The sequence below is a fragment of the Struthio camelus genome, chromosome W (genome assembly GCF_040807025.1).
Source record: "Struthio camelus isolate bStrCam1 chromosome W, bStrCam1.hap1, whole genome shotgun sequence".
Classification (NCBI taxonomy): domain Eukaryota; kingdom Metazoa; phylum Chordata; class Aves; order Struthioniformes; family Struthionidae; genus Struthio; species Struthio camelus.
The window spans coordinates 17114852-17139493 of NC_090981.1; the positions used below are offsets into that span (position 1 = coordinate 17114852).

Below are 24642 nucleotides of genomic sequence, written 5' to 3' on the forward strand. Positions count from 1 at the left end.
TTGCTCTTTCATTCCTAGGATAATCACACAGGAGTGCCAATTTAGGCACTAAAAATTACACTATACAATGGGTGGAAAGGTGGTTTACTCGGTCAGTTCATTGATCGCCCAACCAGGGGACATCCCAAATGGAAGAGCACCAAAAAAATAAGCACTCCAGCACATCCTCTCCATGCTTCATGTCCATACACAACGGATGATGAAAACAGGCTTACGTAGATGGCGTAGCTTTATGCCAAGGCAATCCCCAGCCCTGACATACTGGCTTCCAACACTGTTCTCATTTGCTGATTGAGATGGACCAAGATAGTTCTCGGAAGTCTCCATATCCAGCATTCCGTAGACTGAAATAATTCTGGAAATGATGCCAAAGCAGAATCTTCCCCCATAGGTACTCAATCCTCTGACAGTTAAAATATGATTATATAGTCTCGAATTCTTTGTCTTTATCCTGGTTTTAATCCAAACCAGAGTTTACCCACTTTTTTACTAATAGTTTCTTCTAGGACTTTGTTCAAGACTTCCTCACAACCTGATAATCAGTTCCCTGCTATCCACTACTTTGGTTATTTTCTGTGCTACAAGTGTGCCGTTATTTTGAAGAACAATTTTACTCTACTAAAGCTCTGCTTTTTGTTCCATCATTTGTTTTCCTTCTACATGCTTTTGCTTTCTCTCAGCATTAGTCTCTCACAATGTGCCTTTCTTCAACACAGCTTTAAACACTCATATTGTTGCTGTAAAATCAAATCTTAAAACTGTTAACCTAAAGTCTTAGGCATGTGGTATATGAACAGTCATAAAGAAAGGATTGGCCCAAGCATGCATCATCACTTTAACATAACTACATATTTTCCATGGTCACCTAAATTCAGCAAATGTCCTTTCTCAGTCAATCTACAATCTTAGCCTGCATTGTGCCACAAAAATTTAAAAAATGTAGATACCGTACATATCATGTTCTCTCAGACATAATGAATGCATCCTGTAACCACTCTGATCACGAGTGAGCAAAAATACCACTAGTTTATTACAGATATGTATATCGAGTGTATTCATTTTTGTTTAAAGACTGTTGGTTTTAGGTCAAAATAGAGGGTAAGACTGATAAATGTGGCTATTACATGCAAAATTCTAGTACTTAAATGATTATAATTACATAGAAAATAATGCACATCTCATTACATTTAGTGTGTATAGATAAAGAAAATGATATTTTGATGGCCTTGCATTTTCTAATTATCATTCTTACTTCATATAGGAAAGAATCTTGCTGTTGACATTTTCTAGTCAAAGCAGCAAATCACTGTATATATGAAAGTCATAATTGATAGATACCCACACTGAACAAGCTGATCTTTACTTTGTTGGGCATTTCTCCCAGTTTATTTCTGTGGAATTGAATTCAGTCTTCCCTAGAGATTGCCACTACTATTTTCCCCTTAAATCCAGATATGTGTAAGTCGAATCCTAATGATTCACATAAAGAGCTGGTATTTTCAATGTATGAAGTATGTTCAGGCTTGGTTCATATGTACAACAGGGGTTTTTGCTGCTTCTTGCACAGCAGAAATAGGCCAAAGCATATGAGAGTATGCTCCTTACTTTCTGAAGCCTGTGATCCAGTTCTGTGATCCAGTTCTTTCTGACTCTAATATATGACATTTGTTTTTGTGTCACAACATTGCTTTCAGACTATAGGCTTTTGATTTTCTCTAATGTTTACTGCTGTTGTGCTAACACTGAATTACTGCTTCCTTCAAAGTTGAAATGAAGTAGATAATAAATAACTCCCAAATAACACGCATTTTTGTTCAAACCATGACCGAATTCAATGAACTGTACAGAAATTTTATATTCCTTAGGCAAAATGAGTCACTTTTGCATTCTTCTCTTTGTATGTACACAGAGCCCCATCTTACTGACACTAATTGTTTTTATCATGGAGACCCTTGACTTTTAGCCGTAGGTATGATAAAGTGTCAAGAATTTGACATCTGGACCCTAAATGCGATTGTCTGTCTACGGTGTGGTATATTTTGTTGTTACAAATTTTTGAGAATCGTTTTTGAGAATTTAACATTAATTTGGACAACAAAGCATCAGCCTTGGTTACAGCCTCCCCTTTTACTGATGGTCTTTTAAAAAACACTTAGCATCAGCCTATTCTTACCTCTGCAGTAAGCAGCAGTAAGACTCTTTCGGCTGGAGCAGAATTCCCCTGGTGCAAATTACCTCTACAAAAGTACTTCCGCAAATTCCACTATGTCTATAAGGCAGAAACTCATCTACAGATTCCATTTGTAATATGAATTTCTTTTTTTCAGTATGGTGGCTTAACTGAAGAAAAGCCTATCTGAACATACCTATTTGTATTTGCCGTCAACAATCTATTCCCTGTAGCAACGGATGGAATTTGGAAGATGGGCAGTGGGAAGGCAACTGAACACGTAGGTCATGAATTCAAATTTCAGAAATTTGGAAAGGCCTGTTTATAGAATTACTTTTTATAAATTATATTCATCATGGAGTCAGTATAGCAAAGAAATCAGAACTGCGAATGCCTTTTAATCAACTCTGTTTTGATTCATGATAGCATAAAAAATAGACTTGAAACAAATTTCATCACCATCAACAGCAATACCCCTCTGTTTACACTTGTTGCTTCATTGTCAGTTCAGGAGGTCATCCAAGTTGTTTTCACTATTCAGGAAAAACTGGCAGATCACGCATGGAACCAGAGCAGCTGATAACTGTGACAGTGTCACAGTATGTGAGAAATTATTATTCATTTTGTATTATATCGGTATTTTTCAGTCTGTTTATATCAGGGAAAATCTGGGCTGCATCTAAAGTAAAAGGCCAACTTTAGGCAGACGAGTCCAACTTTACCAGAAAGAGATGAGACATTTCACCCAATCCCCATCTATCCCCTTTCCTACTAGTATTGACTGACATAGGACACAGTCTTGTAATTGCAAAGCCTCCCACAGTAGATCTCTCCTGGCCTTAGATGAACAGTCATGTCTACTGAAAGTGGAGGTCTTTTCACATCAAATGGCAATGACAACAGTGCTGAAACTCCTTCAAATGCTAAAAAAATGTTTGGAGGATTACAAAGTTACTTCTTGTTGCTGTATGGAATAACCTGTGGCAGGCTATTGGCAAACTACTGGTTTCTACTGTACATATTCATATTGGATAGGAGATTCCTCAAATTTATTGAATGTCTCCAGAAGCAGTAGACATACTCTGATTTTGCCAGGCACAGCGCCCCCAGCCCCCAGAGAGGAATTCCTTCATCGATTACTGGCCTGCTTGTATGGAGTGCAGCCATGCACAACAGAAAGGCTTCGGGATGTTAACAGATAGGAGACCCTCTCCAAAAATCAGCGTAGCAGAACTCCATTAAAACCTCACAGAAAATAAAAGTAAACTGTGAACAGCAGCCAGAAATATGTATTCGCCTTACTTGACTTCCTCTCTACTGCTCAGGTTTAACTGCAGGCCCTGTAGTACCGGTGAGCAGTCTGGACAGCTCCCGGCGAAGGACACTCGCCACCTTTGGGTTGTGTGGGGTCGTCCACGGTGGGAATCCATTCCCCGTCCCACAGGGTGCTTGGGAGGTTTTGGGAGAGGGACTTCTTTCAGCTCGATGTCTTCACGGAGCTGGGCACACTGGAGCTGCCTCCGTGCCGGGCGTTCCTGCAAAACACTGACATTTTTGACTGAATGTATTTTTGGAGTGAAAACATGACAGGAAGGGGAGATGCTGCGTTAAAGCAGGCCCTTGTGTCGCGCCCCACGCCCAGGAGTCACGCTCCCGTCGAATAGCGCTCACGAAATTTCGGGGCGCACAAAAAGGGCGCTTTTCCTCCCTAGCGGACAGCTCCACTGGACGCGCCGCAATCCTCCTGCCCCCCGGGCGGCACCGAGGGCAGCGGGGCCGCTTCAGCGAGCTGCCCGCCCGCAAGGCCACGCCGCACTCGGGCTCCGCGGAGACCCACGGCGCGGGGGTCCCGGGCAGGCGGCGGCGGCGGCGGCGGCGGCGGCTGCTGCTGCGTCCTCGGCGCAGGGAAAGGCGACGGCGGGGCGAGGGGAGGCCGCGCCGCGCCCGGGGCCCCCCGGCGGGGCTGCCAGCCAAGCGGGGGGGCAGGGGGAGGCGGCTGCGCCCGCCGCCGAGCAGGCTGTGTGCGCGCTGACACCGGCCTTGAGGAAGTAGCCGCGGCGGCCCCAGAAAACGAGGAAGCGGCGGCTGCGGCGGCCCCTGAGCGCGGGTGCAGCCCGCTGCCGGGCACCCTCCGCTGGGCGCCCGCCGCGCCGCCCCGCGCCGCCCCCTTCCCGCCCGGCGGCAGCGGCCCCCGCCGCCCCCCACAGGTAGGAGCCGCCGGGCGGCGGGAGGAGGCGGCAGCGCCCCGCCAAGCGGCCTGCGGCGGCGGTGAGTAGCGGCCGCCCGGCCTCTGCGCGGCGCCGCCGCCCGCCCGCCCGCCGGGGGTGGGGTGTCGGCGCCGCCTGAGGCGCGGCCGGGGCGGGCGGACCGTTATTACCGGCCGCCCGGCGGGTGCGGGCGGAGGTGCGAGCGGGGCGGTGGCGGGAGGGCGAGGCCGCCGCCGGGGTCCGCGGCGGGGGAGACAGCAAAAAGGCGACGGCCGTTGGGTCGCGGGAAGCCAGCAGCGTGCGGTGCTTCGGGGCAGGGAAGGGTGAGTGGAGCCGCCAAACGGGAGCGAAGCGGGAAAACCGGGGCCCCGGCGGCGCTGGCGTGAGGGGGCGGGCAGCCGGCCTGGGCAGCCGGCCTGAAAGGCGGCAGCCTTACCGCGCTTTGGAAGACAGTAAATGCGATTAACGTAACATTTCAATACAGAAATCAGGTTTAATTACGTCTTGGTCTCTTCTGGTGGCGGTAGGTCTTTACGTAGCAAAGTTTGCACAAAACGATCGTAGCGGTGCCTGTAACGGCGTGAGGGTAGTTCAGAGGTTTGAAGATTGGCAAAATGGCTTTGAAAATGTGCTGCTTTCTTATCGGACTTCCTTATTTTGCTTCCAAGAAAACAGCGGTACGGTGTTACTGGAAGAGCTGAAATTAGTTGGATGCTGTGGGCCTGATGCCTGACTCAAGGCTGCGCGTTTCATGTGTCCTGCCGACGTTATTTCCTTCTTTGCCCCGGTGCTGCCTAAACTTGTCGTGGTCGTTGGCCAGGCCAGTGTACCGTGGTGGTTTTTGGACAAAGTCAAGCAACACTTTTTGTTAGGTGCTGCTGACGCCGACTCCAGCGGCAAACAGGGTCCCCGTTCGGCCAAATTGCAAGCTATATTGGAAAGTGTTTCCGTTTCAGAAGGAAACGTATGCCTTTTAATGCAGTGAAATGCTCATAATTTTTGTTGATGCTCTTTTCTGTCGAGCTTCTTTCATCCTTTTGTCCACAGAAACACAGATCTCCTGAGCCTTTGGGTTGAATCTGCCTGATCCATAGGCACAGCTGTCCTGTGCAGATCTCGTATCAGAGCCTAAAGCCATATATTTTTACGGGATCAGAGGCTGTAAATTGTAGCAGCGTAGAGTACTTTAAGGCAATGCACTTAGAGGAACTGACTTTTTTTTTTTTTTAATCCCTCTGTTGAGCACTGAGTGATAAACACACAAATAAGGAAGTTTGAATGTTCTCAATATTCTGACAGTTTTCCTGTGGGGGAGAAAGATCATGGTTTGGCGAGGATAAAATAATTTGGACTAAAGGGTTTGGAATCAGTTAGGATGATCAAAACAGCTGAAATAGAGAAAACAAAATAATTGCTGCAATTGTTTCAATTTTCGCATTCAGTTGAAATAACTGCAAAATCCCAAGAAGAAATACAGTTAAAGTGGTCTGGTTTTGTTTCTGTTAAAAAATATTAACACACTGTGAAATCAAAGGTAAGCTGTGCTACTCTTCCATTTTCTTGCTGTTGTGGTTATAATGTTGTAAGAACAGAATTTGATCTGAAGTCTCAAGAAGACAGAAGCTGAATTTATTTTTAGAAGCAGCTAACAGGTGTCTTTTTAAAAGTTATGCTGAGCACAAAATAGCATTTCAGAAGACTGATGGTAAAATTATAAATTAGATTTAAGCACTTTTAAAGATACTGATGGGAAAATAAGTTGCATGGGGCATTTCCTTAGTCTCCCATCCTTTCTTTTGCTTCTGCCCTGCCAGGGACACTGGAAGCAGGAAAAGTCACTTCTGAAATGTATGTCGTGGTCAGAAGGCATGAGATCACAGTAATTGTTTTTTTAGCAAATTACACTTCTTTTTTCCTTCCTAATGCTTTTCCAATATACAATATTTGGCAGCCATCATGAGTCCGAGGCGCTGCTGATTTGAATATGGTGATTGTAAGAAACTGTTTGCTGTGGCGTCTGGATGCACTGGAGCTATTAGGTAGCGTTATCCCTTTTTTCAGCTTTATAGGCTTTTGGATCAGTGCCTAGAGATCTGTGGTATACACATGAGACTGACTGGGCCAAAATCTGCTTTCAATTGCATATGTTTAGTTCCAGAAAAACACAGCTAAAAAGGGGAACTTGTCTGCTTTTGTAGCATAATTACAAAGACTACAATGCATGTCTTTGAATGTGAGTAGTAGTTACAAACAGACCATTTAAATGAGCCATATAAAATGACTGCTTTTGTACTTAAATGTAAACATGTGCTTATGTGAGGTACTGCACTGCGGCTGGAATTCTTGTACCATTCAAGGTACCCATTTCTTTAGTTCTAGCTCAACTGATCCTTTTTTAAACCTGAAGCTGGTCTTGCAGGTGTTTGAGTAGTAACATTCAGTCATAAGAAGGAAAACTTCTCACCTTGCAAGGATCTGCAGGATCAGGTTGTTAATTTTTCACTTAGGGAAAAAAATAGTAAAACAAGTTTCATAATCAAAATTTAACAGTAGTCTTGCTTGCATTTGACAAAATAAGAAAATCTTGGGGGAGGAGATGAAGGTAGCTCACCTGATATGTCAACTGGCGTTGATAGAAACACTTTTACAGCAAAACATTTTTTCCTGATATTTATAGTTGTAATTTGATTAAGCCCTTGTTATTCTCATGAGTAAAAACAGATCTTAGATTTTGCTGGATCAGACCCTATCGTGTATGCAGTATAGCACGTTACAACACAATTATTAGTATTTATTTTGAGCACAGTAAAAATATTTTGATCACAAAGCTGATAGTTAACATTTGCGTTTTCCTTCTGTAATTTCACGTTTTAGCAGCAAGGTTACATAGTTGGTGCAGTGTATTGTAATTTTAAGCTTTTCATTTTACAACACAATGAGTACTGTGGAGGCATAGAATTAAGCAGAAGAGCTGGGAGCAGAAAATACTCTCTTTGCGTTACGGCTGAAAGCGCTTGGCCGCCGACTTCTGCATTGCTTGTCGGCAACAAGGAAACGGTAGCACTGCAACTGCCAGAAGTGTGGAGAAGCTTGTATGCTCCTGCATCAAAAGCAGTGAATCCAGGATTTGCTGTAAGAAAGGATAAAGGATAAATGTTCATAATGTTTGACACAAAATATCATCTGCCTCAGAAAAGTAAAATAAAATTTGGTAGCTTGTCTTCACATTCCAAAGTTAAAATTAGGTCGTAACTTCCTGTCTGTGCACATGCAATGACTAAGTGGCCACTTTTGTAAGCATGTATGTGTAGTAAGAAGAAAAGAAAGGGGAAAATATTTTTGCGACCTTGTGGGATCCTAGAGTTCTAAGGGCACTCCAGGATATGTAAAATGCTGCAGCCATGCCGCTGTACCAGATACCAGAACAACTGCAAACTGAACAAATATTAGAGCCTAAATAACCAGTATACAGAGGTAGGATACGGAGTACTACTCTGTGCAGTTTCACTATCATTGAGTTTGTAGCTAGCTGATGGTGGGATGTATTAATCTGAACAGCTAGGAATACCACGCCATTTCTCTAGTTTTGTCCTGATTTACTTTGGCACAGTGTTCTCCAGAACAGATGAGGGATGCCAGATGTCCTGGATGGACAAAATGTAATATGCATAACAACTCCTCCTTTCAAAATTCAAGGAAACGGTGTAAGGAATCTTCCGGCCCTGGTGCTCCATAGAGGTAAGCTGTGAGGTGCTGAAAGCTTTTGTAAAGCTGTAGGACTTGAGGCACTGTAGTACCTAAATCCAGCCACAATAGCGAAGCAACCTCTAGGCTGGGAATGGAGTTGAGTTTGGCAGGAATCACAATTGTGGTTGGAGGTAGCCCGAGGAGAAAACACGGTCAGTAATCATAGGAAAAGTTGAAACAGAATATGTACAAGGGAAATAAGCACAGAATTACGTAAATATTTTAATGCTATCAGGTACAAAGATATAGCCTAACTATTTTTAAAAGGACTTAAAAATCCTTATCTGAAGCTACAGATTGAATAAAATGACTGGTAGTCATCATCATCTCATGCGCCACCCACAGTTATCCTTCCCGTACCCTCCCAGACAGCCTTTCTCTATATTTTTTCCCCTACTTGGTTAAGATAATGAAGTAAGTGAGGAAAAAAGAAAAAACAAGTCCACATTTTTGAGACCTCAGCGTAGAACCTGTAGAAGTCAGTGCTGTTTCTCTTAGCTAAACCCAATGCAACTGAGAGCAGAATTAGACCCGTAGAATGCTAGATGTAAAATGCTAAAATGTGTACTGACCACCAGGTGTGAAGTTCTGTTTTTAGTAATACTAGTTCAGATTCCAAAAGTGACTGTACAAGTTTCAGAGGAATTAAACTTAATGATGTTTGAAATGATCTCTCAATAATTTTTAGCAACTGATTTTCTTTTTTTTTCCTTTTTTTCTTTTTTTTTTTGGTAGAGTTGCGTGAAGAGTTTATTTCTTAATGTAGACTGCAAAACTGAGGTTAGAAACTGGCAATGAGTTTTTTTCAATTCTCTTGAAAAATATAGTAGAGCAAAATTTGAAATGCAAATTTTTTTCCAGAGTTTCGTTTGGAAAGAACATAGAAAAGCAAGCCAGTAGGTATTGTAAGCAGGTATCTGTGGATAAGCTCCCACCCTGGGAAACTCAGCACAAATTTGCTAACCTAAATCAAAATAACTAATTCACTCTACGTAAAACCAAACCAAGGTTCTGACAAGGTGAAAATCTAACATTTGAAATAGGAGGAATGTAATTAAAGGAAACGACAGTAATGCAGTCTGTCTCTGAGATAAAAAGTTAAATTTTACTGCATTTCAAAGAATACAAACGATTTCCACAGTATTTTCCTCAAAAGTTAGTCAAGCAAATAGCAGGTTGGTTAAGTAAGGATTATTTTTGTAAATTAGATAATGGGATTAGCAATGTTTTCAATCAGTGGAACATCTCGTAAATGTATGAGAATGATATCTTCGTTAAAATAGCGTCAAGAGGAAGAAAGCTCTTCAAAGCAATTCTGACTCTGAGGCTATCGTTGATGTGGGAGTCTGAGTATGAACAAGGTAGATGGCAAGGGAGATGTTAAGTGAATGTTCTGTCCTCAGTCCTAATAAGTGATTGATAAGAAATCATACACTGCTTCAGTGAGCTGAACTGGTCTGTCTTCATCCAGTGAAAATAATGCAGATCTGGTCAGCCCAGTATGCACTGTTATTCGCAGAAATGCAGGAAAAAAGTCTCGTAAGGGGAGAGTGAACTAAAATCCAATGGAGTTTTTTTCTACAGAGGGTGCAGCTCAGTTCACTTGAAAGCAGTGGTGTATTCAGGAACAGACGTTGCTAGCATGAAAACTAGTTGCCTTTGACTCCTGAGACCCAAGTCTGGTCAAACGCGGGCAGCTTTTTGGTAGCTTTATGCCTGGACCTGTAGCAAACCCATGAAGTCACTTGAGTGCTGAGCCCATCCAACAGGTGGAGGGCAACCACGCTATCCTGTTCCATATCCAGGTGTTGGGAGCATCAGAGCCTCCATATTGCACTGAGGCACAGAGCCTGTGAGAATGGGTGTGCAAAGAGGAGGGCTTCGCAGCTGCCCTGCTGCAGGCATGCTACTTCCCACAGAAGCTGCTTGGCACCTGGCGGCCCTGGCACAGCACAGAGTATGCTTGTGTTGCGAGCCTTGCGGCTGGGCCGAGGCCGGGGAGGAAGGCCGTACCTGTCCTCCTTGGATGGTACCCATGCACCTGCCAACCAATTACTGGTAGCAGAAATTACTGTTGGATCATTCGTCAGCGTACCAACTGATACGTGGAGGATGGCACAAGGTAGGAATACAAACCTGACTACAACATATTTTTTCCAGCTTGGCAGTTTGTGATGCAAGAGCTCGGGAAATACAGCCTGCTGGCCCAGAACGTGCGGAGGCCAGGTGCATCCTCTCTGTGCCCAGCACACGACAGGGGCCTTTTCGAGAGCATCACACCCGTCCAGACGCAGCCAGTAGGCTTCCTCTGTGGGAGGGGAGGAGAGGGCTCTGCTCTCCGTAGTAGCATTTCTGAAACGCTTCTGTGTGAGAGGTGAAGCGTATGGTTAATCCAAGTGGTCATTTGCTGGCTAGAAGGGATTCCTGCTCATTAGGAGACTGCTTGATCCATCATTGCCTGTAGCAATTAGGGTTGAACTTTAGCTGGCTGAGCAGTGCTGTTCGTGCTGAGGATACAGGATGGGGTGAGGAGAGGACACAGACTTAGACTGTGTAAGCTCTTGATTCACTGACGTGCTAAACGGTATCAGGTGCTTTTTGTTATGTAATCTGCCTTTCTGATACATGTCTCCTCACAAAAGCTGGTCAGGAAGAGTTGCCTCCGTTGTTGGAGGATGCTCTTGTTGGAGAAGCCACCCTTTGGGTAGCTTCCTAATTAGAAAGCCATTATACAGAAGAAATTTACTGAAGAAATTGTTCCTTAATGTTTGCAGTGTAACTACATGAAGTAGTATCACACCTTCCTTTCAAAAAAAAAAAAAATTTTGTCCTCCTTTCTTTCATACTTTCCCAGGTGTGAACTGTTCCTGAGTAATTGCCAGCAGGAGATGAGCCAGTGTCAGTTACGCTGCCTTTGCAGCAGAGCATTAACCTTGCTATTTCCTCATACCAGGAGCATTTCAAAGAAGAAAGTAACCTAGCATAGTTTTTACAGGCTCTAGGAAGCGGCACTGAAGAATCTCTGTCAGTTCTGTAGCAACTTGCCTGTTCTAGGAGCAGGGAAAGCAGGCTATTTTTCTTCCTGTAAGAATTTTCTACCTTGTATAGAGCAGGATGCTGCAGACTGTGTTTCAGGTGACAGATAACCCTGACCTGAAGGAGGAACCTGCCTAGGTTTGCCACTCTAACTCACAGTGAGTTCATTGAGGCTTCCATTCAGCAACAGGTTCTAGGAATCCTGGAGATAGAATCAGTGTTTCAGTGAAACAAAGTAACTAAAATTGGATGCAAATGTTTTTGTTGATCGCTTAACAGTGCCTGATTGCTGATATTCTTGTCTGAAAAACTGAGGTCATTGTGTACGTTTGTATGTTTTAGACCAGGAATTAAAGCTGAGACATGCAAAGCTGCACAAAGAAGGGGAGTCCACACCCTCCTAGTAACTTTGGAAATGTCAGCCTGTAACAGCTAGTTGAAAAAAATGTTGTCAAATGCTTTATGGAAGCAGAAATCAAACAGATCTTTTGGATCTGCACGCTACTAAAAACAGAATGTTGTTTGTTCCCAATTTTGAATGAAATGTGGCCCTGAATAGTTCTAAAAATGAGCCAGGCATTTTGTTCTAGTCATGTGATGGCTTTGTAACTTCTAAACAGCTGGAACGATGTTCAACTTCCGCTGGGATATCTTTTACTTTTGAGGGGGAAGTTTTACTTTTCTTCCACCTTCTGTTTGATAGTGGTGACTTCTGTCTAGACCTGATGGCACTTGAGTTCAGAGAGAGGTCTTGTTTACCAGAGTGTGTGCAACAACAACGACAACAAATCCTACCGAAGGACAAACAAGCAAAGCTATGGATTGTGTTTGTATGCAAGTTCAGGGCCTGACCCTTCTGAATGAAGCCAAGCTATCTCTCTTCTCACAGTAGTAAGAATCCACAGCACCACCAGCTCTGTGCTCAAGACTGCAGTTTCTTCAGATCTTTTTGTGTCTGGAAACCAGGAAGTTCTTCCAAGGTTTGTCTTTCTGGAAAATGAATATTGCCCTTCTGCTACATTCTAGTAGGTCTGCTGCTTTTAAGAAGTACTGAGTTTTAAAAAATAAGAAAACAGAGAACCTTGAAAAAAGATTTGAGAGTCACTTTTAGTGAAAGCTTAATGGAAGCTTGATGTGTCTTAGCTTAACTGTTTTGCCTTGCCCATAACTGTTTTGTCATAGCAGCCTCTGGATTACAACCACAGTCTTCTGTGAAAAGAGAAATGTATTCCATCTGGAAACATGCTGTGATGACATACGTAATAACACTGCATAACTGAACCTGAAAATATCCAGGCCATTGGATAGAGAGATACAGTTATTTTTTGGTGATTCTCCTTGCAAATATACTGACAGTATTTTTATTTTATTTCTCACGTGTTCTCAACAACTTTGTAAGTTCATTTCACAGCTCTGTCTGAACTGCAGTAATAGCTTCTACGTATCGTATCTCCATTGTGAGTTTTAGTTTTTACCCTGTAAGTGCTAATAATTCTCTTCACTTGCATCTTTTTCAGTTCTGACCTTGCTTCCATTTCAGTTCATTCTTTCTCTTTCATGACATACTTTTAAGAGAGCAGATAGTCTCCACCCTATGATGGTTAAATATGAACTTTGAGAACAACTTAAAGAAACAAAATCTGACTAGTAATCAAACAGGTGTAAACACATAAGATACAAGACAATATTATGCCTGCCAGGAGGGGCACTGTCAGGCAATAAAACAGTCAAGTCCCAAAAGTAAAATCTTACATAACGCTTCTTTTTCTCTGAGTAGCCAATTGTGCTGCCCTGTAGTGATGAAGGTTTGAGTCTACCTGTTTCACAGCTCCAAAGCTGGGCAACAAGGACACTAGATGAAGAAGGGAATGTGCTTGCTAGTGAGTTCCTGAGTAATCTTTTAGCAAAGATCAAAGGTATCTTGCAGTGCCCCTTCCTCTCTCATATATCTGCATCAGACTCCAGATGTTTTTTGAACAGCTCTTGGTTGTGTTTTCATATAGCAGTGAGCTGCCTGAAAGTGCTTGCTGGATCACAGACATAAATTCTGAAGCTCTACTTGAATACTCTTCTCTTGAAGGACAACGTCCAACTTTGGAAAGATACAACATTTTAATAAAAGTGTATGAATATGTGGAGCAATGGAGGATTTGCTTTAAGTATTCACAGAAAGTCTAAATGAAAGCATTGCCCTACTAACAGCTAAATTCATTCTGCCCTTGATTCCTATGCAAGTCAGAGAATTTTTAGCTCAGGTGAGTTAGAAACAGGATTGAGCTCTGCAATTTCTGTATTCTCAAATTTTATGAGCAGTGATTAGAATGATTACATTGCTGTACAGGTAACTTTGTTTTGGACAGCAGAATTCACTCTGTGATCCTTGGATATTGATGAATTTCTCTTAAAAGAGTTCATAAAAAGTAGTTTAAAAGAATCAAACTCTTCTTTAGTAGGTCTGGTTTTCACACATTTACTGGAGAATTTGGGGGAATCTGCAAGTGAAAAGAAGCTGAGACTTACTGCTTTGGTGCATCAAATTATTATTTACTTTCCTTAACTTGAAACAACAGCAGAGAGGTACTTTATATGTCATGTAACTCAGCTCAATAGTTTCTGAGGCATTCAGAGGTAGCTTTTGGCTCCTTCAATGGACTTTTGCTGCTGTGCACCCCAACCCAGGCTTTTCTGTCAGCATTGGGAAGAGTCAGCTCTCCCTGTACTCTTTGTAGTCATTGCAGAGCCCACAGCTGGTGTTGGTGAAGCTCTGCCTTTGCCCAAAGGGGTTTGTTCACACCTTGTCACAGCAAGGAAGCTGTGACAAGAAGACTAGAGAAGGGTCTGCCAGGAGTATCTTGAATGCTTTCCTTTGGATGTTAGTAAGTCCCCACTGGCTCTGCTCTTTTTATGGTGGCTTAATGGGTACCAATTACAGTAAACTACTTTACCCAAAAGGGAGCATGTTTCCATGCAAACCATGTAGTCTGTTTTCAGGTGGAAATGTTTGCTTTGACAGGAGGCATCTTTCTGCCAGAGGCAGTGGTTGTATTCATGGCAGCATAAGAGTTCCTTAGGCAGGAGGCTCAGGAATGGTTAGCAGAGCGTTGCCAGGGTGGGGAAGGGAGTGTTGACGTTAATTTTCAAAAGAAAAAAAAAAGGAACAAGGATTTTCTGTTGTGGTGGTTTTTCGGTTTTTGTTTTGTTTTGCTTTGTTTTGTTTTTTGCTAAATATATGTGAAAATGATAGGGTTTCTACCCCCAGGGAAAAAAGCAGCTCTAATTAATAAATGCCTGACAGTATTTTATTAAGCTTTTTCAGCTCTTTAAGCTTTTTTTTTTTTTTGAGCTTTTTAAAAGCTCAAAACATAAATAATTTTTCAGAGGAAAACTATGACATGTGAAAAGGTTGCTGGAGTTAGAGGAGTCCCAAAAGGAAGATACTATGAAAGAGACAGGATGGAGTCCCAGCACTGAAGAAGAACGATTTCTACTGAGCTCTGCCTCTCCATGATCTCAGTACAAAAGCTCGTGGAAGACACCAGAGAAGTTTTAAAAACACCAAAATAAATTCAGTTTTTTAGAATTCACACTCTGAATATAGGAAACCCCTAAATAACAGAAGAATACTATGATACTTTTTCTAAGCATCTATTTACCTAACAGCTGGGCAGTAATAGTGTTGCCAAGTCAAGTAGTATTTCCTGAGGAAATATTTCAAGAGCTACAGTGCCTGTAGTCATCAGATGATATCAGGGTGTTAGCTGCAATTTAAAATAAGTGAGGGCCATTCTGACATGCTTCAATGTAGATAAAAACATCTATCTAACTTTTTTCCACATAGGTAAAAATGACTCTGGAAAGCAAATCCAAAGACCAATGTTTTTTAAATTGCTTTTTTTTTAATCTGATGATACTTTGAGGTGTGTTTGTGGGTTTTGGGCTCTTTTTTTTTTTTAAGGCTTTGGATGAATGAGTCTATATGATATAAGAGGGAAGAAAAATATCATTTCCTTGAAATCTGGTAAATGAAGCCCCAGTATCACCTGTACAGCAGGCTGTTTTGTGTTCTTGAGTGGTCAGAAAGCTGAGGACCTGCATGACTAGGAAAAACATTTTTCCTGTTAAGCTGAGAAAGCCGCTAGCCACAACTCTCAGAAGCAGGAGAACACACAAAACCTGCCACAGATTGCCAGTCCCACAGATTACTGCGAGTGTTGTAAGGTCCAAGTTGAGAACCCCCCTGCAAGAATGTCTTCTGAATCCAAAGCTACCACATGCCTGCCTTGCTCCCTAAGTAGAGTTCTGCTGAAGAATACATTTCTGTTTAAAAAACCTAGCAGGAACACAGTAGTTGTCCTAAGAACATTGCAAAAAATCTCAAGTGCATGAAAGAAGGAGAATGTTCCTGAAATTGACCTGCTATACAGTAAAATAGGCACCCAAAACAGAGACCTCTAGTAAAAGTACTAAGGAAAGAGACCAAAATTGAAGCAGCAGTAAAAGTGGAATGTGTTTAAATAATAACAGATACATTTTGTGCATCTGTCAGTGTGGAGTGTGTGGAGCAACAGGCAAGCCTTTGAAGCAGAAAGAAGGCATATTTTAGAGTCTGAAGTGCAGAGAAAGAATAGTTGACCTTGATGAGGGAAGTGTGGTGGTGTTGGAGTCTGAAGGAACAGCATAATGCAGTGATGTTCAGGAAGAAGCTGCAGAGATCAGAGACCTCCTTTTGATCATTTAAGGAAAGCAATTTTCTTTTCATGGAGACAGAGGCCAGAGCAGGAGCGGTGGAAAAGTTGCTGTAGGTTGTAAGGTGGTTAGAGAGGCAACAGGTGGAGACTGAGGCATGCTGCCTTAGGCTTCAGTGTGTAGTCAGGGCTATTCCCTGAGGAAGACCAGGATCCTGCAAGAAATGTGATGATGATCCCATGGACCTCACTTTTCCCTTTGAGCCAATACCAAACCCATCTTCTTCAGTATGGTGAACGGGACATTATATGGAGATGCCACTGTCTACAAAAGGTGTAAAACTCGTCATTGTTACCAGCTAAATTAAGGAAGATCTCAGATTTTTTGCAGTAGATCAGAACGTTCACCCTGGTGTCCTAATCAAATTCTAGTTTGCTAGAACTTCAGCTTCTGCTCCACTTCCTTCCCTAGCTACTTACTGTTAAACACTCACTGCGTTCTTCCTTGATATCTGCCTAATTTTCTCATAAAAATTCCTCTCCTAAGGTCTGGATCGAAATACAATCTTCATGTTTATGCAGGAAGGTAAAGCAGGTGTTTAAGTAATCTGGTGAATCAAATTAATACCATCATTTAGCTTCCTAGACAGACTGGAAGGTCATTTTAAAGCTGAAGATGAAGAAGTGAGCATTGAATGATCTGTTAAATCCATTTTATTTGTTAAAATACTATAAAAATGTAAATATCTGAAGCAGTAACAATGGATTTGTAGTACCTTTCTGGTACTGATCTCAGAATTTACATCAGTATGGAATGTACCATTAAGATTATACTTACCCCTGAAAGTACTACAGTACTTAATGCACTTGATGAAATAACCATCAAATGTATATTTCTCATTCTATGCATGCTTAATTCATTTCAGCTTTTATGTGTGTTATAGAAGGAGAGAACATAGGAAAGAATTTAAAATGAAAAGTTGTACTGCTGTTCACAGATGTACTCATCTTGTTTTCAAGAATACTAGTTAAACTAAAATTTTCGAAAAAATTGCATGTTCACATTGTTCAAATATTGTTTCAAGGTATAATCAGGGAACTATAGAAGTTGCCAATTAGATGCTTAAAAGATCTATTGGTTCACCCTGTGCTAGAACAGTGTTCCAGTCAGCGTAGTTTCATTAGTCTATGCTGTCTAGTTTTAAATGTGCCAAAGTATAACCATTCTTGCAGCTCTTTTGGAGCCTTTCTTCTGTCTTGCCCGTGCAGAAGAGACTCACGCTGTACTTTCATGTGTTACTCACAGAATATTACTTTAAAAAACAAAGGTAGGAGAAAAATTAACCCCATTCAAATGAAGAGCTTACTCAGAACTCTGTTTCACCACTACACAGCTTTTGAACTTTGGTCCTGGGTTAGTGCCTTTGCTCATCTTACAGTTGAATGAGTACACCTAACCAGCTGTCTCCAAGTCTCCTTCCACATTGTTGTTTGGTCTTTGTAGCCAGGTTCATATTTCTACATATTATTGTCTAATAAGAGTAGAGTTTAGTGCCTCAACAACACTGTGCTTGCTGCTGTGCAAACCTTTGTATAAAACAATGGTTTTTAACGCTGTCTAAATAGGTAAGGTGAAAGAGAAGCAAGCCAAGGGTAACAGTGCGGACAGCATAAGTTCATTTCAACGCTTTTCAGCTCAGGTGTCTTGCTAATGAGTTTTGCTCTTCTATTTCGTGTAAATATTCTGTTTCCCTAAATGCATGAGATGCCTAAGATGCTAAACTCTTGATTTATGTTAGGAGTACGCGCTGTCTGCAACACTGATCACATCACTGGTGCGGAAGCTACCTGGGAGGAAGTGGGTATCTCATTTTCCTATGTGTTTGCATATTGCTTTTTTTTTTCATGCAAGATAACCACGATATTTGCTTGCACTTGTAGCTTCCTTAAAAGTTAAATGTCATGGCTATGAGGAAAGTTGCACTTTAGACCCTCTCTTTCTCTTATATGCAAGTGCTTCCCTCGGGTAACCAACCACACTTCCTTCAGCCCTCTCAGGAGTAAAGTCTTATGGTTAGCCCTTTGGGGACTGAATCTCCATTTCACAGCCTCATGTTTGTAACTGTGCTAACTTGGCAAGCTCAGCGTTATTTGGCCCCTGTAAGAATTTGGGGGAGGAGGAAAAAATGTGAATCCAGATGCATTCTCTTTTACTGTATTAGTGGTCCTATGAGGATATTTGAACTCCAGAAAGGAAGGGAAGATGTGAAGGTCCGTTCCAAAGGAGCAGCCATCTCAAACCCACAATTTTTTCCAAAGTAAATAAGAAATTTTAAAATATTATTTGATGTTTGTCTGTATATTTGGCTCCTTGCATGTCTGTGCAGCACTACATAAGTCCAAACATTTCCACATGTTGCCACAGACCTATAACATTCCTTGTATATTAGGCAAGCTAAAGAAACCTTATCTGAACTTTATCAATGCTAGCCTGTTTTGCAAACGTATATCAAGTCTTTGTTATCTGAAGCAGTTATGAGTAAGTGGCTTGTGATATTTAGGAGCTCAAAGGAATCATGCTGCTATTTCAGTAATAATTGATAAAACTTCCCCATATTTTAAAAGCTTTAAGAGGATATTTATGTTTGTTTGAACATTGAACTTCTCCATCTTATGTTCTGAAGAACTAAGAAGTAGTCCCTCATCTCCAAAGTTCAACTACAGGTCTCTGCCACTGCCGTTCAGAGGGTAGATCAGAGAATTTTTTTCTCTTTTCTAGAGAGTATGAACTGGTGAAAAGGAACAACATTTTAAAGTGTACTTATCACAGGAAGACATTAGGTATAGAAATACGTTTGCTAAAAAAGTGAAGAAAAGTTACTGTTTTTTCCTGATCTTCAGCTACCAATGAATGGCATCTTGCCTAAAAAAATCATAGGATTACAAGAAATTAATCAGATATGAGAGTTATTCTGACTTACATGTGAAAATGGAGGATTTTGTTAGAAGCAAGTTTTCATAAATTCAGACTCCTGAATTTGTCGTATTGCAGGTAAAACTCTGAGTTAGAATAGCAGAGTGAGAAGTGTCAGCAACTGAAAGCATCCAGTCCTCACCCAGCTACAGTAGGCCAGTGTTTCTAGTATATCCCCCAACATACTGCCTTGATATTTTTCATAGTTTCATTATAAACTTTTTATTGATCTTTTTACAGGAGCAGCATATGGTAATTTTAAATATGGAATAACGTAGAAAATGACATTTTCACTAAATAGGTCACCGATGTTTTGTAGCCTTGCCTCTTTGTTAGAAGCTGTAAACCTCAGGAAAGAACTTGGAGTTTTACTTATACCGGTTATGTATTTAATGTTATACATAAGCGCTTGTTTTCCATGCAAGACTATAGGAGTAAGCTTTAGGTTTTGTAAGGAGTGGCAGGATTAAGTTCCCTGAGTAGGAACTCTCGTGTTCAGGGACTTTCTGGTCTGTATGAACTCAAACTCCAAATGGATCTTCAGCAAATGCCAGTGAAACAGCAGTTTTGTAGTGCACGCTGTATCTGGAGTCCACCATAAAATAAAAACCTCTTCCTAGATAATGCTAAGACAATAGGACATTTGCCAGTAGTCTAGCTCTTGGAAGCAGGTGTCCAGCCTGCCTAAAAGAGAGCTCCTATTTTCTGTGATACCATCAGAAATGTTGCTAAAATGACCAGGTGAAGGCGAGAATCAAGAGAGGGATCTTATAGTGAGCTTTTTATGATGAGATGTGAATACCTTTCTTTAGGGCAGTAGTCAACACAACTAAGCATACGACGTGTTACTCGCTCTCTCCTATTTTGCTCTGAGCGAGAAGCATACAGAACATGTTGATAGGCTTCTAGGAGCTGGGGTGGCTGTGCTTAAATTCGTTTGTTGATGTCTTATGGGGGGAGGTTGGCATATATAACAACAAAAGCAAAGTCAAAGAAACAAGTTTTGCACTTGCAACAGAGGTTCTTTCTGTTACTTTGTTCAATCTGTTGGACAAACCTTCTACTCGGGCAAAACTGAATCTTCTCTTACAAAGACCTGTTGTGCCAAGGAAGCATCATTACCCACAGTCCTTACGTTAGAGCATCCAGCACCTTAAAGATTAAAAAAAAAATTTTTAATTGAGCTTTGAAGTTAACTATGGTAGGAATATAGCAAATGATGGGTGTAATGCATACACGATAGCCTGTGTTGCAGAAGAGATGTGTTTTAATGTTTTGTAGTGGTTGAAGTTTATCACAGAATGAAGACTTCTCAAGCAAATATTCTGGGCAACCCTGGGATATCATAGGCAGCTTGGTCCTGCAAATATATCAGTTGCTGAGGTAAAGTCCTTGTCTGTGTTTAAATGAAGTCTCTTCACCAGCTGAAGTTTGTGGAGAGTGTGGTGAGGTCACAATGTAAATAAGAAATCCAAGATGTTTGAATACAGACCTATCACAGATGCTTACCTATTACCAAACAAGTCTCCACCATATCTACCCTTTCTTCAAAATGTTTTCTTCTGCCCATCTGTAACTCTGTCAAGCTGGGGTCCAGAACTCCTGATATTTCTTGTATTTTCAAGAAAGTTCCGAGTTTGATGTGAAATAATCACTTATATTTCCAATATTTTTTGTCTGGTTTTCTAAAGAACCGGGCTTATGCAGTCGCTAGTCTTTCAGTCTATCCTGGGTAGCTTTTTAACTTTAACCAAATTTTTCAGTGGAGAGGATCCCAAGGATAGTCCGATAAATCATTTATAGGAATAAATGGATGTGTGGAGAGAATGAGCCAACACAGTGCCTCCATTGCAGGACAACATGAACTCAACATTTTCAACACATACTTTTTTTTTTTTTTAAAGCCTGCAAACAGCACATTCATAGCTGCAGTATGTTTCCCAGCTATCCAGAGAATTTTGGAAGAAGGAGCAAGAGGGAGCCTAATGGGAAGAGCTTGAGTTATTGCTTGAAGGCTGTAGTGCGCTAATTCAAAGGAAACCAGGCCGTGTTCACAGAGCAGTTTGCTGTTTCAGTGAAAGTTTTGCATGATGTTCACTAATTTGAGTTAAAGATGAAAAGGAAGAAGAGGACTGAGAGTAAAACCAATTTTTCCTTTTTTTGCAAACTTCTAGACAGTGTCTGCTTCTAAAAAATGGATCAGACAGAACAGTGTGACTGATCAACAGAGTAGAATGATTGAACTACTTGCCCAATACCTCCACTCCTATGCTGACATGGTGCTGAGTCACTCATTGTGCTTTGTCCCTTTGGCACCAGTGCTGATACTTTTTCAAGATCGGGAGGTTTGATTTTATGTCAAACTGGATATAAAAAGGAGGACAGAACCCAGTCTATGTCTTTGAATAGCCATACAGAATTCATCTCAATGGTTTCTGTGATATCTTTGGGAGATTTTTATTAGAGCCTCTTATTTTAATCTTTTATTTCTATTTCTTTGCCATGTTTAAATACTAGTTTGAAAAGAAATAAAAGAAAACTAGATCACTGAATAATAAGATAAGAACCCTTAAAGGAAAGATCTTCAGCAGATTGGATTTGGGCATTTTACTTCAGTGGTACTACACCTGTGTACAACAGTGGAGTTTCCGATTGCCTGTCCTTAGTCAGAGTGAAGCGCTGACTCAAATCCACAAACTCTTTAATTGCTTTAACAAAGCTAGCGGTTAAAACTAGAGGTATCTTCCCACAGTAATATACATTCCATAACTCATATACTAGAAAGGAATGTATAGAGACTGAATTTGTCAAAACCAATACCCTTTCACTTGCAGACTTAAACCTGACTGTTCAGGGTACAGATTATTTCTTTCTAGCTTAAAATAGGTCATAATGGGCTTTAAACCGAGAATGATATGAAGAACTGCAGCCAGCAGACAGGAAGATGGTCCAGGCCAACACCATTACATGTTAGCAGGTCAGTCAGTTGAGGGTCACTACAATTCAAGCTGCAGCAAGAAGCAACAAGGGCCAGTTCCAGTCCCCCAGTCCTTCAGCAGAGGAGCCTCCCAAACGCAGAGCATCTCTGTTCTCAGCCAGGGGATTTGAGCCTCAACCTTACCAGCATGTATCCAACAGTCATGCCAAAGGCACAGCTGCAGCTTGTGTGAAAACACAAACTATCTTCAGATCTGTTGGTTTGGTAATGACAGCACTGCCAGAACAGCAGCATGTAGCTGGGCACTGACTAGTTTCCAGGGCATTTGTCCAGCTTTCCAGGTGAACTTTTAAACCCACAATGAATGTCCTGCCATAGCAGCTTCATTGCTTTCTGTATCCGAAATGAATAGTTCAATTTAACTGGGTATGACAAAGCACGCTGCCCCTTTGGAGAGACGTTTAGAACATCTTTTAGCAACAGAAGAGGAGTTTTACTCAGAGGCTCTTGGTCCTACTGCTGGGCATACTTACTGTTTGTCTGTGTACACTGTGACTTTTAATGGATAAATACAGGAGTGTTTTGAACATTTATTTTACTGTTCATAAACCTGCTGAATTATCAGCAGTGGAAAAACTTGGCATTACAGATCACAGAAAAAGCAGACTGCCAAAGAGAACTTGTGTCTGGCTGATTAATCCTGAAGGGAGTATGGCAAATCTGAGTCTAAGCAATACTCTCAGGAGCAGCTTGAAACATGGCAAAGTCAAAGTGGGTTTTAATTTCAGTAGCCATTGTGTCAGAATATTTAGTGGCCAGACAGCACGAGGTTATCTCTCTTTTTATTTTATTCGTTCTTAATTTTAAAGATTTTTACTTTATCCTTTTAGACAAAAAGTTCCTTGCATTTTTCTTTTTGTAGAGGTTATATGAGTCTAAAAGCCCTAGGTACCTGGCAAAGGATGTGTGTACTTCCATGAAAATAAATTCCCACAGGTAGAGAGTGTGGTGGCATTTTTCTATTTGACCTCAGTTCACTACAGTATTACTGAGCTGTTTTGAACAGCTACCACACAGTGCTGTACTATTCTTGGTGTGCGAACTATTATGGGATTATTTTGGCTTTTTTTTTCCAATTACGCGCATTTAGCTGTACAGGTGTGGTGGAGGGCCAAAATGGATTGTGCTGTAACACATTTCTGTGTCCAGGCCCACCAAGGTGCTGATGACATTAACATTTGACAGCTGTTGTCCTCTTTGTCGCAGCTGCGTCTGCTGTTGCAGGCCATAAAGATTTGTGTGGGATAAAAGCCCCTCAAAATTTGTCGTCTTTTGTTTTAATTGTGCTGGATTTTGCTACTGGTTTCTACAAGCTTTTTGAAAACCTAGCAGCAAACCTATTCCCTTCCACTCCCCCTGGCAATGAGACTGATGACTTGCACCCTACCTTCAAGGAGCACTCAGCTGAGAAGGGATGATGTGCATTCATCTCCTAAGCAGTGGTGTCTGTGGTATACCATGGAGGAAAGCCAACGCGACAGAGGTATCGGAGAGCCACAAGCAGGCAGGAGTGAAGTGCATATAAGGAAAGAGGATAGTGGGCGAACCAGGTCTCTGTATTTATAATGACTTTCAGAGTAGTAATAATCCAGCAGACCGTTTTCGGTGGAATGTTTCTGAATGTTTCTATGTATATAGAGATTTTAACGAGAAAAACAATTTTATACAACAGTTACATAGTGAATTTCGTTTCAACCTGGTGTTACAAAGGAAAAAATCTCATATTTTCTTTATGGAGTCCTTAGTCCTATATTAGCTACGCCGAGAATGCATTCAATTCAAGGAAAGCCTTCTTTGTCTTCATCTGGTGCAGGCAAAATTACCCTTGCAAATGGTGTTTTGTGCAGAACGAATCTTTGATGGTGAATTACTGGTGACTGCCTTCTGCTGTCTCTTCAGTGATAGCTTTCTTTTGTAACTAATAATCAGAAGGTACGTGAATAGATCATTTGGATTAAGAACATGAATGTGCAGAAGAACCAAGAGATTTAAAAGGGAAAAGAGAAGGAAATTTTTGTCAACAAAAATGACAGAAATATTCACTTAAGCACAGTAAGTAAGTGATAATCTTAAACCGCTGACTTTTGGTCGCAGACCAAAAGAGTAATAAATAAGATGGTGTACGCACCTCTGCTTTGTAGAGCTGCAGTAGCTCCACAGCTCCAATTTGTTCCTTCTTTGGGAAGGCGTGAGAAGACCAGAAGATTCACACAACAGGTGACAGGACATGGTCAGGGTTTTCCTAGTTTTCCATATGGTGTGAGTCCTGTGCATTTGACTTGTTGTATCCTCCCTGCCACTGTGCCTGCACCTCACGTCTTCACAGAGCAGCACAGATATTTTCGTCCTGCTTCCGGACCCCAAGCGCAAGACACGGCTGGTCAGTAGGGATTTGCCCATGGCCGTGTCTGGAGGAGCAGGGATGCCGCAGCTCTGCCCACTGCAGAGCACTGACAGGGAAGGGATCCACCTGAAGCACCCTGGTTAACCCTTCGTTAGGAAGCCTGTTCCTCAGTTGCAGTTTTGCAGCCTTCCCTTTTCACTTGCTCTGCCATAAAGGCCTCCCCACCCATGCTCATATGACTCAGTGAGCAGTCTTGCCCTTCAGCCACCTGCAAGCTGAGAGGTTCTTTAACCCAGTTCACATACCTCCTCGTGCTAATACCACAGACAGCTGCATGGCTTCCCTAAAATCCTGCCCTTCCTTTTGACTGTGAAGGGCACATTGGTTCTGCTGCTGGAGATCCTGCACAGCAAGAGCAACGGGAATTGAGCTTCTGATCCTATCGTCTGCTTTCACTCAAGGTAGTGGAAGGTGGGAAAAG

General features: G+C 41.8%; 1 protein-coding gene across 5 annotated transcripts in view; it reads left to right on the forward strand.

The window, feature by feature from the left end:
• Positions 1-4323: 4323 nt before the first annotated feature.
• LOC104150281 (tyrosine-protein kinase SYK) overlaps positions 4324-24642 on the forward strand; it is a 55000-nt gene continuing 34681 nt past the window's right edge. For 2 of the 5 annotated variants that reach the window (XM_068925156.1, XM_068925160.1), the window contains exon 1: positions 4564-4700. The gene's annotated coding sequence lies outside the window, so the exon portion shown is untranslated. Of the gene's footprint in view, positions 4439-4563; positions 4701-6328; positions 6417-7993; positions 8116-24642 lie in introns of those variants that run through there. The other 3 variants (XM_068925159.1, XM_068925157.1, XM_068925158.1) reach the window with 3 other exon arrangements.